Source organism: Triticum dicoccoides, chromosome 7A (genome assembly GCF_002162155.2).
Source record: "Triticum dicoccoides isolate Atlit2015 ecotype Zavitan chromosome 7A, WEW_v2.0, whole genome shotgun sequence".
NCBI lineage: Eukaryota > Viridiplantae > Streptophyta > Magnoliopsida > Poales > Poaceae > Triticum > Triticum dicoccoides.
In genome coordinates, this window is record NC_041392.1 from 269,906,835 (window position 1) to 269,923,660 (window position 16,826).

A 16,826-nucleotide genomic window follows, 5' to 3' on the forward strand; every position below is an offset into this window, starting at 1 on the left:
CAGGCAACCCAATCCTAGCCGCACCAGGTGTCGGCGAGCCTATGTTTCTCTACATATCTGGGACTCACCAGGTAGTAAGCGTCGTACTCGTCGTTGAACGAGAGGAAGAGGCACACAAATTCCCCATCCAAAAACTGGTGAACTATGTATCGGCAGTCCTCACTCCATGCAAATCTCGATACCTGCACTATTAGAAGATAGCTTATGCGGTCTTTATGGCATCCCGGAAGTTCAGGCACTACTCTCAAGAGTGTTCAATCATGGTAGCATCCGAAGTACCACTCAATGACATCATAAATAATCGAGATGCTACCGGCCGCATCGCCAAATAGACCATCGAGCTCTTACCATTCAAAATAACATACAAGCCATGCCAAGCTATTAAATCCCAGGTGTTGGCAGACTTTGTCGCCGAGTGGACGGAAGCAGAACTCCCTAAAGAATATAGCACATACTCCAATTGGATCGTGTACTTCGACGGCTCTAAAATGTTAGCTGGACTGGGGGGTGGTGTCATCTTAACATCCCCTACGGGGGACACAGTACACTATGTGTTACAAATCATGTATACGAACTTGAACAATGCGGCCGAATACGAGGCATTACTACATGGTCTCCAAATGGCTGTCTCCATGGGCATACAATGCCTAGAGGTGCGTGGGGATTCGAACCTCGCAATATCCCAAATAAATGGAGAATTCGACGCAAAAGACCCAAAGATGGCAGCATACCGAAACACCGTACTCAAAATATCAGCTCGGTTTGAGGGGCTCGAGTTCCATCACGTCGCTCGAGACAGTAATCACGCAGCAGACATCCTTGCTCGAATAAGCGCTAAGCGCGACCCCGTCCTGCCCAACACCTTTGTGGAAAGGCTCTTCAAGCACACGATTCCGATATGGTAGGACGAGAGCGGAAACACTAGTCCGGAGCCGATTATACCCCCAGATGCCAAACACGATTCCGATATAATCGGGGGATTGGATACCGAAATGACACCCTCCGCCCACGTAATCATGTCCATCATTACGCCGTGGACCGAACCCTACCTGGCCTACCTTAATAGGCAGGAGCTCCCTGATGACTAGAATGTGGCCCGTCGTGTAGTTCGACGCTCTAAAGCCTACAAAGTTCACGAAGGTGAACTCTACAAGAAAAGTACTACCGGAGTTTTCAAAGATGCATCTCCAAAGAGGAGAGACGGCAGCTCTTGGCCGAAATACATGCTGGTCTCGGTGGTCATCACGCCGCAGCTTGTGTCAGATTCAGGGTTCCGCAGACCCTTGTGAGGTTCAAATACTGGGTGTGTGTGTGAAGAACTCGTCCTCCCCAACCTTCCTGCTCGCTAATCCCACGGCCTAGCTCGACGAACCCGATGGACAAGAGACCCAACAGTTTACCTAGGTTTGGGCCACCTTGCAGTGTCAAACCCTACTCCTGCTTTGTGGTGGATTGGCCTCGAGGGGCTGAGGATGAACTAGTATAGTGGAGAACAACCTCAGGAGGAGAGATGTTCTTGTGCTTGATGAGCTGGTGGGTGTGAGGATGATCTGAATGATCCGTCCCCCCGCTATGGTGGTGGCTAAGTCCTATTTATAGTGGGCTTGGTCCTCGTCGCAAAATGAAGGCGGGAAGGGATCCCACAATGGCCAAATTTGAAGGGAGACAAGTAGTACATGTTATCCCGACAAAAGTAGTCTTCGCCTGCAAAAGCTCCTAGTTGTGATGCCACGGTGGGCTCTGCGATGACCTCCGTCCTGCCATCCTGGCGGTCTTGGTCTTGTTGCACCGAAATGGAAACCTTTGCTTGATTCCTTGGGACTCCACGCCTGCGCTTGCCTCCTTAGCACCAAAGAGGAAACTGGTACACTGCGCCTACTGGCACTCGCCTGGCCTTGGTCGTCATGGCTCATGTCAGATGAACCTCGCGAGGGGCACCTTGCATTGATATCTCCGCTCCTCGGGAGCCAGCCTGGGGAAGCCGCCCCCAGGGAGGTCTTGGTGTCGTCTGCCTCGTGAGGCTTGTCCCATCGTGAGGGTCTTGGGTTGTTGTTGCTAAGGCTGGGTCGTACCGGACCGTCAATGGAGCCACGTCGTGGGCTGTAGGCAAGCAAGTCTGGGTACCCCCGTTCCCAGAAAGCAGACGGTAGCCCCCGGGCCCAAGGCGTGCTCGTACTTGGCTTCGAGGCGAAGCTAAAGGGCAAGAGCGGAGCACCGCAGGCCCTAACTACTCGCAGCCTTGGTCGACGCGTGGCGATTGATGGGACGTGGGCGCCTTCGCTTCCCCACGCTGCCACGGTAACCGTCCTTGCCTGGTAAAAAGGCTGGTGCCCGCTGTGGAGCTTTCATTGCCTTCCCTTTTGTCTTGCTCCAGATCCCCTTCTCCTTCTTCCGAAAAAACCTCCAGATCCACCAAACCCATCCCAAATCCGCGGTCGGTGGCCGCCGACAAGGCGAAAACCTCTGCTACAGCCTGGCGTCAAGCCTCCTGGTTTGAGCCAGCCCTGAGAGCGTCCACCATCGCCTAGGAGAAGCACCTCGCCACCATGCTCCAACTGACGGCCGGCAGCAGCAACGAGGGGGGGGGGAGACGGTGCTCCAGGCCGGCTCTGCCAAGCCGGAAGCCTTGGGCGACATGTTCTATCCCTTCTTCCAGCACATCGTCTTCACGGGGCTGGTCCCCCTTTCTCCAACTTCTTCTACACCGTTCTTCGCCACTACAAGCTCCACGCCCTCGATCTTCACCCCAAATCCGTCCTCCTCCTGTCAATCTTTGCTTTTTACTGCGAGGCATTTCTGGGGGTGATGCCTTCCGTGTCGCTGCTCCGCCACTTCTTCTACCATCATTGGCACCCAGTGCTCGGGGTGCACCACCTTCATTGCGCCCAACGGCAGCAACACGATCTCGCGGGCCGGGAAGAAGGTGGAGGACTTCAGGAACAAGTGGATCTTCATGGATGCCAAGCTCTCTCACACCCGGCTGGTGCTGCCGACCTCACAACCAATGCCCCTAGAAGGGTGGGATCACGCCGATCCCAGGGCAGAGCTGGTGCTGGAGAAGATGACGACAGACCTGAAGACTGACGATTCGAAGGAGGAGTCACTGACAGGGGCCATGATCATCACGGAATTCCTGACGCGGCGCATGGCTCCGCTCTAGGCGTGCTCACGCCCCCTGTGGGCGTAGAAGACGACCTCCGGCTGCATTCAGATGACTTGTCCAAGGAGGAGCTGGACAAGATCATGCGCACCCTGCTAGGGAAGGACCAGGGCTGCCCCAGACTCCTATCTCCCGCTGTATCGCCGCCCGGATGGGGAGAAGATTGCTGGTGCCATGCCCGTCTTCGACGAGTGCGGGCTCGTACCTGTGGATCCCTCCCGGCTCCTGGGCTCCCCGGTGCCGGTATCCTCCGGCAAGTCCGACCAAGTGGAGGGGGTGGACTCGGAGGCGACCTGGGAAGGGGTGGGGGAGACCTCTCCCCGCGCCAGACCAATCTCTTCTGCACCCTTTCTGACGACGACGACGCCGGCGAGCACCCGGTCCGGGAGTCTCCATGTTCCGCCGGGGTCACCACGAGGTCCAAGGTCACCCCTTTGAAGAAGCTGGAGTAAGGGGTCCCGAAGAAGAGTACATCAGTGTTGATTCCCCGAGGTGATACCCATGCCTCGTCGCCAGCCGCCGCCATTGCAAACATGGTCGTGTGCCCGTCTGCCCCTGAGGGCATGACGGCTCACATGCCCATGCAGCTCGCGGGCCTCGCACTCGTGAAGAGGCCAAGGGATTACGTCGCCACAGACCAGTAAGCGCATCATCTTGTCTTGATTTCTTGATCTTGTCATAGTGTCTTGATGCTTCCCTCTCATACAGCTAGGCCAATTCCGGTGGTGAGGAAGAAGAAGGAGTCGGCCAGGACCATCGAGGCCCAGCATCCTACCGTAGTTGCGCCACCTCTGGCATGGAAGGACGGGCTCGGTCTGCGCGCTCATGCGGCTGGGTCGTCCTCCTGAAGCTCGGGGGGTGGCCTCAGGGGGAGGCGATCTCCGCGGCCAAGCCGACTCCAGAGGCGCCCGCCCTCAGCGCGCTTGCTGAGGTCTCGAAGCCCTTGGAGCCCCCGGCCCCCTCTGCCAATGCTGCCTCGCCGATCCTCGCGTTGACTCTGCCTCCTTACCCGTCCGTCATGCCACCGGGTCATGATTCTTCCGCCTTGCCCAGTGTTCTAGATGATGCCCTCTCCATGCTGGATCAGCTCTGGGGTGATCTTCAGGAGCCTGACCGGCACAGGGCGTCAGGGCGTCTGGAGCTGATCTCCGGATGGCTCTTGGCCGACGGGTCCGTTAGGGAGGCCTGGCGCCAAGCCGCAGAAGCTTCAAAGGAGGGTGAGCGGGTGGCCGGCCTGGCCGCGGCAGCCCGCAATGTGGCGGAGAAGGACGCTAAGGCCGCCGAGGAACGCTGCTAAACAACGGAGGCCAAGCTGAAGGCCCTCCGTGACGGGTAAGCCACCGAGGCCTGCCGGCTTGAGGTGCGGGAGGAGGAGCTGAAGGCTCGTGAGGCTGTTGTTGCTGACCGCGACGCTGAGCTGGAGCAAGTGGGCCGGAAGCAGGCTGTGGAACACGACCGCCTCAAGAAGTTGAAGGAGGAGATGGATGCGGAGAAGGCCCGGCTGGAGGTAAAGGCGAAACTTCTTGCCGAGAAGCATGCAGCCTTCGACTCCCTTGAGCAGAGGTCCCGCAAGGCATTGCGGGATCTCTACAGGAAGGGGTGAAGGAGCCGCTGGTGACTGCAGAGGAACACCCTGCCGAGCTGCTACCCCAGCTTGTCATGGCGCTCGAGGGCGTCGTTGTTGGGGTTGGCCCCATGGTGGAAGGTGAAGCCCGCGCGCTCTCCACCTCAGCTGTGATGCGCGTCTTCAGTCACCTCCATCTTCATGACCCCAGCTTCGACCTTGGGGCCTTGCTTGAGCTAGTGGACCCGGAGCACCGCGCCGCTGCTGCTGAAGCCGTGCAGGACCAGGTGGAGGCCCTACTGCGTAAGTTCCTCGCCATCGACCCTGCGACCATGGTTGATGGCGCCACCGAACCTACAGCCACGGCTAACGACACGGGCGACGGCGACGTTGTCGATGACGGGGCGCTCCTCGCAGGTGATGACAACACCCAAGGCTGAAGAAGAAGCTTGATGGCGGCGCTTCGCTCCATTTTATCTCCTGCAACATGTATCGTGCCTCGTGGAGGACTAAAAACTTATATGCTTGGCACCTTTAAGAGACAGTATGTATTGGAATAATTTTCTAGGATTTTGCGATTTCCTCCCCATTTGCTTAATGTTTTGCGTCAGCAAGGCCCGACCCCTCACGTACCTTAGCCGCCGTTGGGTCATCCGGATCGCCAGGACGAGACCAAGGGATGAGGGGCTATGTGACCAGTTAGGCTCCTGAGTCATGATGCTCAGGAGTCCCCCTTGACATGCGGAACAACCCTAGGGAAGGAGATGCAAGGGTAGGACTTGGAGTTCTGCGTCGGTAGGGCCTGGCCCTGTGCGTAGCTCAGATGCCGTTGGCTCGCTCGGATTGCCAGGGCGAGACCAAGGGGTGAGGGGCTATGTGACCAGTTTGGCTCCTGAGTCGCGATGCTCAGGAGTCCCCCTTGACGTATGAAAAAACCTTCATACCTTTCCTCGCCGAGGTCCCGCTCGGGAGGGGCGTGTGAAGACCAGGTCCAAGGGACCTGGCAGGGCAGCGTATCCCAGGCATGACATGAGCGTAGCCCCCCATGCCCAGCCCCCTCGCGTGACTCTCCCAAAGGGAAAGCATTGCAGTGAGGCTGGACATTGAGCCTGGTGGCTTATCACCAGCGCGGAGCATGGCGCTTCCGCACTTGCACGGGCATAGCCGCTCCTCGACCGTGTCGACTGCCAGCGCGGAGCGTGGTGCTTCCACTGGTGCGTGGGAGGGGGCTCCCTCTGAGTGGAGCCCCCGGGGTGTGTACAGCCCCGCCTTGACACGTGGCTTGCATGGCAGGTCTAGAGGAGGTCTGTATGGGCACTCGTGAGCCAGTGCGGGACTCACGAGGCCCTACCTCAAGGCGGGTTGCGCCTGAATTTGATATCTGAGAACTTGTGATAAACCTGCAAGATGTTTAGGTAACCTGTGCCGAGTGAATCTCCTAAGGTTATTGCATGAGAAGGCTAGACACCAACGACCCCAAGAGGTGACGTGAGTGCGGCCGACCGGCCAGACAGAGCTTAGTCGGTGGGTTTATCGACACTGCAGGGATGGACCCGAGCACAGACGCCGTGCCCCGTCTTCTCATGCGAAGATCCTAAAGAAAGACAGCTGGCGCGCGGCTCCCGTGGTGATGAGGCACCGGGTCGCGCGCCTTAGCTCATCCGCCTGTGATTAGCTCATGCGAGGGCAAGGCACCAAGGACCATGGGAGGTGACGAAGACGGGAGTTAGCCTGTGAGCCAGAGCTCAGCCTCTTGGGTTTAGCAACGCTGCAGGGACGGACCCGAGCACAGACGCCGTGCTTGCCCTTAAACATGAGGTGGTCGTGGGTGGGATTGCAAGGGCGTACGACGATCATGGCAACGAAGCGCCGGACAGGCAGATGATAATCATGAAATAACTTATGGAAGGAGGTAAGCTAGTTCTAATAGGTGCAAAGAATGGTACATGCCACAGGGACAGACCCACGCGGCCTGGGGATGATGCAGCCCGAGGGGCGCTCCCAGCTAAACGACTAGAAGATACATGTCGCAGGGACAGGCCCATGCGATCTGGGGATAGTGCGGCCCGAGGGGTGCCCCCAACTGAATAAACTGGAAAATGTCACCTCGCACCATTGCTGAAGAGGTGTTGAAGTAACCGAAGACGAGTGCTGAAGAAGTCACTCCTCACGAGCCGCCTGGGTCCTGAGCTTCGGGGGGCTCCGGAGGCCCGGGGGGTTGCAAAGAACCATCGCCATCTCCGCCAGGACCGCCTGGTGCCTGGCCTCCTAAGCCGCTATGACGCTCTGCATATGGTGCTGAGATGCAACAACCATGTTTGGCAAGCCAAAGGGCATGCGAACGTAGCTGTGAGGGGGGGCTCTCGCACCGGCCGACACAGGACGGCCAGTAGAGCCGCTGACGCGGTCCTGTTGAGCCCTGGGATGTTGACGTAGACGCGCAGCTCGCTGTCCTCGCCAGGACAAGGAGCCGCGCCAGGTGGTGGATGACGGTCACCGTGCATGGCTCTCGCCTCTTGAAGCTCCTCGGTTGCCTTGATGATGAACTCCTGAGCACTTGGCACCCCGTGCCTTGTGCCCTCCTGGTGGAAACGCGCATTGAAGCATGCCTCCACGTGGTGCCCGAGTGCCTCCCCCGTGACATTGGCTAAGTTAGAGGCCCTCCAGAAGAGAGCCCCCGAGCCCAGCCTGAGGGGGGCATCAGGCGCGCCTTCCTATGCGAGGGAGGGAGCTGCCCCATCCGTGGGCGAAGGTCCTGAGGTAGTGCCGCCGGACGCCACGCTCCCCTGAGGTTCCTGGTAGGGAAGCTACTTCTTCTTCTTGGGGATTCGAGCCTCGAGAGGGTAGATGGTGCCTTCGCTGTCAAGGTTCTCGACAACTGCAGCCTGGAAGGCGTGCTCGAGGGAGCACACCGCGTCCTTCTCCTCGCAAGCGACTGAGATGACGTCGCGGCTCCCTAGCATCTTGGGGACATTGTAACCATGATGAGTCACTGCCATGAATTTGGCCAGTGCCGGGTACCCAAGGATGGCATTGTATGGAAGACGGATGTGGGCGACATCGAAGTCAATGAGCTCTGTGCGGTAGTTGTCGCGCTGGACGGATGTTACAGGGAGGTGGATTTTCCCAATCGAGGTGGTGGAGCCGTCGGTCACTCCTAAGAAGGGTTTGGTGGGCTGCAGCTGGTCATAGGTCACCTAGAGTCGGTCGAATGTTTCGATAGACAGAACATTGAGCCCCACACCGCCATCGATTAGGGTTTTGGTGATGAGGACGTTGCTGATGACGGGTGAACAGAGCATCGAGAGGGCGCCGACAGTTGCCATGCACTTGAGCTGGTCGGACGAACTAAAGGTGATGGTGCACTAGGACCACCTGAGCGGATGTGTAGCCTCGAGCTTGGGAAGGGCCACATTCACTTCACGGGCAAACTGCTTAAAGATGCGATTAGGGGTGAAAACGGAGCGGAAACAGACGGAATTGAGTGCTACCACATTTGTTTTCATATATTTTTGCAGAAGCGGAAATGAATACAGAAACCCTGGAAATGAATACTTTAGGTTTTCGCAGACCCTTGAGAGGTTCAACCACTGGGGTGCGTGCGAAGAACTCGTCCTCCCCAACCTGCCTGCTCGCTAATCCCACGGCCTAGCTCGACGAACCCGACGGACAAGAGACACAACAGTTTACCCAGGTTCGGGCCATCTTGCGGTGTAAAACCCTACTCCTGCTGTCGGATTTCGGGTTCTGGCAAAACCCTTGAGGTTCGAACACTCGGGTGCGCACGAGATCTCTCCTCCCTGTAGCTCACGCCCTCACTGCGATCTCAAGGCTCAGCGCATCGAACTCGCAGAACAAAGGGACACGAGATTTATACTGGTTCGGGCCACCGATGTGGTGTAATACCCTACTCCAATGTGGTGTGGGGGATTGCCTCTTGGGCTGAGGATGAACAGTTACAAGGCAAGAACGGCCTCCTGAGGAGAGGTGCTCTTGTGCTTGGTGAGTTTGTGTGGTGGCCTTGGTTGAATGGATCCGGTCCAAGATGAGATCCCTCCCTATGGTGGAAGCTAGCCCTATATATAGAGGCCTGGGTCCTCTTTCGGAATATTAGGCGGGAAGGGATCCCACAACGGCCAATTTGAAGGAGGACAACTAGTACAAGCTATCCTGACAAAAGATAGTCTTCGCCTGCAAAAGGCTCTGGTGGTGACGCCGTCCTGGGCTCCATGGTGACCTCCGTCCTGCCATCTTGTTGGTCTTGGTCTCGTTGCGCCGATATGTAAACTTTTGCCTGTTGCCTCGGGACTCCTCGCCTGCGCTTGCCTCTTTAGCACCAAAGAGAAAATGAGGACACTATGCGCTGGCGCCCACCTGGTGCCCGCTTGGCCTTGGTCGTCATGGCTTGCGTCACAGGAACCTCGCGAGGTGCCCCTTGCCTTGATCTCTTCGCCCCTCGCAAGCCAGCCTGGTGGGGCCGCCCCTGAGGAGGTCTTGTGTCGTCTGCCTCGCGAGGCTCGGCCCCTCGCGAGGGTCTTGAGTGTTTGCTGGTGAAGATGGGCCGTACGGGGCCACTGACGGAGCCACGTCATGGGCCGCAGGCAAGCAAGTCTGGGAATCCCCGTTCCTAGAACGCCAACAGTAGCCCCCGGGCCCAACGCACGCTCGGACTTGGCTTCGAGGAGAAGCCAAGGGGAAAGTGCAGAGCACCATGGGCCCCAACAGCCTGCGGCCTCAGTTGACGCGTGGCGATTGACGAGACGTGGGCGGCCCTGCTTCCCCATGCAACCTTGATATCCGCCTAGCTTGGCAGCCACCGTGACTTACACAGTTATTCCCTCATTACTGGCGACGCACTTCTCCAATTATTCCGCCTTCCAAAACAATAACTTCCTCTCCCAACTTGACCTGAGCTCGGCCCTCCCCGTCGCCATGGCGCCGAGCCGAATGGAGAAGGGGAAGAAGAAGTCCCAGTCTTCAGCTGAGCCACCTTCGAGCATTGAACCCGCCGTTGGTCGATCGTTGGTGCTCAGCCAGGAAGCCATGGACAAGGTCCGCCTTGCACTCGCCACTGGCTTCAATGAATGGGGGAAGACGGTGGCCTGGCCTGCATCCCACGCCTATGTTGATAGGACAGCAACCGAGGTCCAATTCTCCATTGACGCCCTGTGGGTTGGCCTGGTTCCCCCCTTTTCCACCTTCTTCAACGTCGTGCTTTCCCACTATCAGATCCATATGCTGCACCCAGATCCCCAATCCGTTTCCCTTCTTGCCGTTTTCGCCTTCGTCTGCGAGGCCATGGTGGGCATTGCTCCTTCAGTGGCCCTACTGCGCCATTTCTTCTCACTGCACCTGACCGATCCTCGACAATGCTCGGGATGCCTGAGCTTCTAGGTCGTGGCTGTGATGGCAGACTCGGGGATTGACTTTGAGCTCCCACCATCTGCGAGCGGGTTTCGGACACGGTGGGTCTTCGTGGACGTTGGTGTGCTCAGCCCCCTGCTCTCGCTCCCTTTGGCGCCCCCCTTTCCAGCTCCGGCTAGGGCCACGAGAAGCTCGCGGACCCCGGCCTTGCCTTCGTCTGGCTCCGGTTGAAGAGGCTGAAAGATCTCGATGTGACTGCGCCCATGGTGATGAAGGAGTTCCTCCGACGCCGCGTCGCCACACTCCAGCGCCATTCCCGGCCGATGTGGGCCCTGTCCGGCCGCCAGGATCGCATGAGGCTATAGGAATCGGGGCTTCAGCTCGAGGCGCGAAGAACAGTGCTCGAGGTCATGATGGGAGACCCGTAACCAGCCGATATGCCGTAGGAGGGCTGTCTTTTGTACTGCTGCTCGAACAGGGTGGAGTTCGTGGGGCAGATGCCCCCTTCGATGAATGGGGCCTGCATCCAGTCGGCCTTGAAGGGCCTCGCGAGAACCCTGTCTCCGTGGTTCCCCTCCCTGCCGCCAGCGCCGAACTTACCCCAAGAGTGGATGCAGGGGGCGAGCTCCGCTGGAGGACGGAGGCGTGGGTGCTGAGGCGTCGGCACCGCTCGAGGCTCCCGAGGTGCCACCCCCGGGAGCCCGCGACTCTTGCCCTGGGGTGACAGCTGAGGGGAGATGCAATCCGCTGCTCCTGAGGCCAAAGCCTCCAAGGTCTCAGCTGGTCATCATGAGGTGGAGCCAGTGGGATCCCCTCAGCCCAGCACTCCCAAGGTCGTCTCCTCAGGTGCCCCACCAGCCGCACCCTGCGCTGGTGGCCATGTCCAAGGCTTCGGCAGGCTTTGTCTTGACATTGATGCGCTCCGCAAGAGGAAAGGGTCTCCAAGCTGCAGTAGTGATGCCTTCCGGCCGTTGAAGCAGTGGAAGTATATCGCCATAGACGAGTGAGTACCTTGTCTTTCTAATTTCTCGAGTTCCGCTTGTCCTCCTGACTGTGGCTCCTTAGGGTCCCTTCTGCTAAGGCGGAGAAGTCTCTCGAGAAGCAACCTTCTCTTGCCTCGAATTCCCCGCCGGCCTTGAGCGCCCCAAGCCAGCATGCCGCACCCAGCGTGAGGTCGTCGAGAGAGGCAAACATGCTAGCCTGGCACCTGGAGCCTGCACCTTTGCCGTCTCTCCTTCGTGGGCTCGCCTAGGCCGCGACAAGTGTGCCAAGGGATCCTCCTCTAGTTGTGGATGGCGGCTGGATGACCTCGATCCTGGCTTCTTCTTCGAGCAATGGGCCTCAACCCATCCGTGCCCCCGCCGAAGCCCGGCCGGCGTCCCGGGAGGCGCCAGCCCCTAGCTCCCTGCCGAAAGGGGGTGAGCCGCTTCGGATCCCGTCGGCTACCCCCGCTTCAGAGGACAGACCTGGTTGCGTGCTTAAGTTTGCACATGAGTGGAGTGTCATCTGCCATGAGCTCTTTCAGGAGGCAATGGGCACGATGAGCCAGCTCGATGGAGAACTCGCGGACGTGGACGCTCGCCTTGAAGCCGAAGGCCTCCGGCTGGTGGAGGAGTGGCATCAACTAAAGGTGGCTATCAACCTCAGGCGCCTCCAGCGCGGGCACGCCAATGCGAAGGCCGAGGCATCCCTGTCAACCTCACAAGAGGCCAGCGCCCGGGCCTAGGAGGAGGCCAGGGAGGTGGACAATCGCCGCGCGGCGGCCGAGGAGCGCAGGCGGGAGCTCTAGGCCTTGAACACCTCCCTGGAGCAGCAGGTGGAGGCGCGCAGAGTTGCCCTGGCGTCGATGAAGGGCGCTACATCCGACGAGGAGGAGATCTTGAGGCGCGAGGAAGCACTGTTACTGGAGGGCACGAAGCACAGCCTTGAGCGTGAGCGGTTAGAGATGAGGGAGCGCCAAGTCCCCCAAGCAAAGGATGTTGTCGGCGCACGTGAGGCCAGGGACCAGGAGGAGGTCGACCGCAGGGTGGCCGAGGCTCGTGCGAATCTTGCTGGCAGGTATGACCTGAAGCTGAAGCTCGTGGAAGCCGAAGGTGTGTGCAGGACCGCTGCCCTCAGGTCAGGGCTGGCTGAGGCGGAACATCGCAACAAAGCCGCCACAGCCGCCCTGATCTCGATGTAGGCCGAGCTGGCCTCTGCCCATGCCGACCTTCTCTCTCTTCAACGGCGGGTTGTCAGCGTCGAGTCCTTCGCGTAGCAAAGCAGGGAGGTGGTACTTCGCCGGTAGACACTACTGTGCGAGCATGCTCCCATGCTTTGGGACCTCAGGATGAAGGCTAGCCAGGCGCTTGGTACCATCTGCAATGAGCATGCCCCTCATCCCGACGCCGAGGATTACGCCAGCCATCTTCGCTTCTCCACGGTGACCTCCGTCCTGCCGTCCTGCTGGTCTTGGTCTCGTTGCACCGATAGGGAAACCTTTGCCTGCTGCCTCGGGACTCCTCGCCTGCGCTTGCCTCTTTAGCACCAAAGAGGAAACGAGGACACTGCGCGCTGGCGCCCGCCTGGCCTTGGTCGTCAAGGCTTGCGTCACAGGAACCTCGTGAGGTGCCCCTTGCCTTGACCTCTCCGCCCCTCGCGAGCCAGCCTGGTGGGGCCGCCCCCAAGGAGGTATTGCATCGTCCGCCTTGCGAGGCTCGGCCCCTCGTGAGGGTCTTGAGTGTTTGTTGGTGAACATGGGCCATACGGGGCCACGGACGGAGCCACATCATGGACCGCATCCAGGCAAGTCTGGGGACTCCCGTTCCCAGAACGCCAACACCTGCTTTGTGGTGGATTGGCCTCGAGGGGCTGAGGATGAACTAGTACAATGGAGATCAGCCTCGGGAGGAGAGGTGTTCTTGTGCTCGATGAGCTGGTAGGTGTGAGGATGATCTGAATGATCTGTCGCCCGCTATGGTGGTGGCTAAGTCCTATTTATAGTGGCCTTGGTCCTCGTCCCAAAATGAATTCGGGAAGGGATCCCACAATGGCCAGTTTATTACATCCACAAAGTTTTGACAGAGTCCAAACAGAGATATCCACATTGTCAAAAACTTGTGTTTGGTGTTTTTATGGCTAGTCGCAAGTTGAAGCATTACTTTCGGTAACATCCTATAACTGTGGTTAGTTCCGCCCCTCTAGGAGATATCATCCAAAACAGGGAGGACACTACCTGGGTTGCTAAGTGGGCGATTGAGCTTGGACCATGTCATCTGAAATATGTGCCTCAAACAACCATCAAATCTCAGGCATTAAGGGATTTCATCAACGACTGGACTGAACTTCAAGTTCCCAAAGAGTAGCCAGACAATACATATTGGACGATCCATTTTGGTGGTTACAGGCAATTGGAAGGCTCGGGGGTTGGAGTTATAATAGCTTCCCCATGAGCTGACAAGTTTTGTTATGTTCTGAGGATTATGTTTCCCTGTACTAACACTATATGTTTCCCTGGAATATGCTAGAAAAATAACACTATAGAGCAATGAACATGTAACAGCTACAACTATATGCATATTTGGCTGGTGGAGGCTCTATGGTTATTATGTTTTTGCGAAAAGCCAAATTTTCCCTACAACAAAGGAATATATTTTATTTAACTATAATGGTAGTTGATAAACATTGAGAATGGTAAACCCCATCTCAATCCCAATTAAAGTAATCATTAACCCAACAAGTAAATTAAATATAGTGATCAGATCAACATAATAATTCAAGCACCAGATACTCAAGATGTCCATAATCGGGGACACGGCTAATCATGATTAGTTTATACACTCTGCAGAGGTGTGCGCACTTTTCCCCACAATATGTGATCTCCTCCGTTGGATTTTCTCGCACTTCATGGTGTTTGAGAAACGGATGACTGAGACACAGTCTTTCAGAAGCATTAGCCATTTCGACGGGTAAACTGTACCACCTACATCCCCTACATCTGCTAGTTTACCACTGAAAGAGGTCACACAACCTACTCAACTATGCCAGAGCCCATAATGGCTTGTGGCTGCACATGGAAGTTTCCAGCATGAAATACAATATGATCCCTTTGAGCCTGGGTGGAGGACCATAGGATGATCACACGGATTCCCCGGGATCTCCTTGGACAGCACTGGATTGCCCCAGGTGCCCACAAACAATCCACCCAGATGTGTGTTAAAGTAGCCACCTTAAATAAACCCTTAGTTCATAATAACACACACAACTGTCATGGATCACTCAAACCAAACCACGTCTACGAGCATAGCATAGCAGTATAAGCATAACGTAGAAGTAACTCCTAGGGTTTGATATAAAGGACAATAGGTTCTACCTCATCATCTACTTCCCAATGCCCACATTTTATCAATCCTACTCATGCAATGTTTGAGGGTTGAAGGTAATGCATAAAAACTGGGTAATAAAGGGGTATGATCAAAGTGTTACTTGCCTTGCTGACGATCTACAACCCTAGAGACTCGTAGTAGCACGCTTCGCACTCCGGAAACTCTATCACAAACAAACAATAGCATAAATAAGCAATCAAGCAATAGGTGCAAAGGTAAAACTTAGATGAGAAAGTCCAAATTGAAAGTTCAACCGAAGAGCTTTGATTAGCAAAAAGAAACACTCAAATCGGAGCTACGAAACTCAAACTACGATCGAAAGAAGTTCGAATTCAAATCTGCTTCCAACCAAATTTTAAATTGTAAAAATCATGTTCAAGTTGCTTAACTGATAAGAGGGGTTCGAGACGAAGATTTTGGCGTTGGTTTCACTAGATTTGGATGAACGGTTAAAAAGTTGCGAGGGTTTGAAGATCAGGGGCTAATCTGCGATAAAAACAATCGCGGATAGGTCCTTGGCGAAAATAAAACAGAAAAAGAAAAATCTATCGGAAGAACGTCCGCTAATAGAGACAAACGAACGAATTCGTTTGTTATAAGAACTAAACGAACGAACGTTCGCAGAATAGATCTAACCGAAGAAAAACCGAGAAAAACCGATCTATAAAAAACAGAGTAGATCTAAGGTTTACGAGAAAAAAACCGATGAAAACCCGGAAAAAACCGGCCGGCGGCGGCGGGGTAGGGTTCCGGCAACGGCGCGGCGTGGGGCGGCGGCGACGCGAGGTGGCGGCGGCGCGGCGGCGGCTAGGGTTTCGCGGGGCGTGGCTTGGGCTGGCGGCGGCTTAGGGCGGGCAGCCTCGGGCCTCGCCTTATAAAGGCTGGCGACGGCAGGGCGCCTGGGAGTCCCGGCCCGAGCCGGCTCCTAGGTCGGTTCGCGTTTTTTTAATAAAATAAATTCCGCCGAAGAAAATCCTAAATAAATATAAAAAATTCTAAAAATGCCAAAAACAATTTTCACCGTCTAAATAAAATATTTAGAACAAAGTGAACATTTTTCTGGCCTAAAATGCAATTTTAAAAAATACTTATTTTTTCTAATTCAAATAAAACCTTGAATAAAATCCAAATAAAATATTTATTTGATTTTAACATTTTTCCTCCAATATTTCTTTTATTTTGGAGAAGTCCTTTTATCCCCTCTCTTTTATTTTTAATATTGGAAATATTTTGGTGAGAAAAATATTAAAACCAAAATGATCTTCTTTTCAAATTTGAGAAAATTCAATATGAAAATAAACGAAGCCTCCAACTCTCTCCTTGGGTCCTTGAGTTGCTTAAGATTTCTAGGATCAAACCAAAATGCAAATAAAATATGGTATGCATATGATGACCTAGGTATGACATCCAAATTGAAAATTGGGATGTTACAAACCTACCCCCCTTAAGATGAATCTCACCCTTGAGATTCGGGTTGGCTAGAAAATAGGTGTGGGTGGTCTCCGTAGATCTTCCTCTCGTTCCCAGGTGGGTTCATCCTCGGTATGGTGGCTCAAGTGAACTTTGCAAAACTTGATAACCTTGCTGCGTGTAACCCGGCTGGCAAACTCGAGAATCTTGACAGGTTTCTCCTCATAGGTCAGATCACTATCCAACTGAATTGCTTCCAGGGGCACTGTATCTCTTATTGGATTATCGGCCATCTCAGCATGACCCTTCTTCAACTAGAAACGTGAAACACATCATGAACTCCTGACAATCCTTCGGCAAATTCGAACTTATAGGCAACATCTCCCATACGTTCCAAAACTCGGTACAGTCCTACAAATCTCAGGGCTAACTTTCCCATAGCTCCAAAACGTTTAACTCCTCATAGAGGTGACACACGAGGATATGCTCGGTCTCCAATCTCATAGACTATCTTCTTGCGCTTAGTATCTGCATAACTCTTCTGCCTGGACTGAGCTACCTTCAGTCTGTCTCGAATCAACTTAACCTTCTCTTCGGACTCTTTGATCAAATCCGGTCCAAATAACTGGTGGTCTCCAACTTCATCCCACATTAACGGTGTCCGACATCTTCTTCCATACAAAGCTTTGAAAGGAGCCATCTTCAAACTAGCCTGACAACTGTTGTTGTATGAGAACTCGGCGTCAGGCAAATTATCATCCCAACTAGATCCAGAATCTAGCGCACAAGCTCTCAACATGTCCTCCAGAATCTGATTGACTCTCTCTGTCTGTCCATCTATCTGCGGATGAAAGGTTGTACTGAACTCTATCCTGGTACCCAAAGTCTGGTGCAGCTGATTCCAAAACTTCGAGGTAAATTGTGTCCCTCTATCTAATACGATGGTCCTCGGAACTCCATGAAG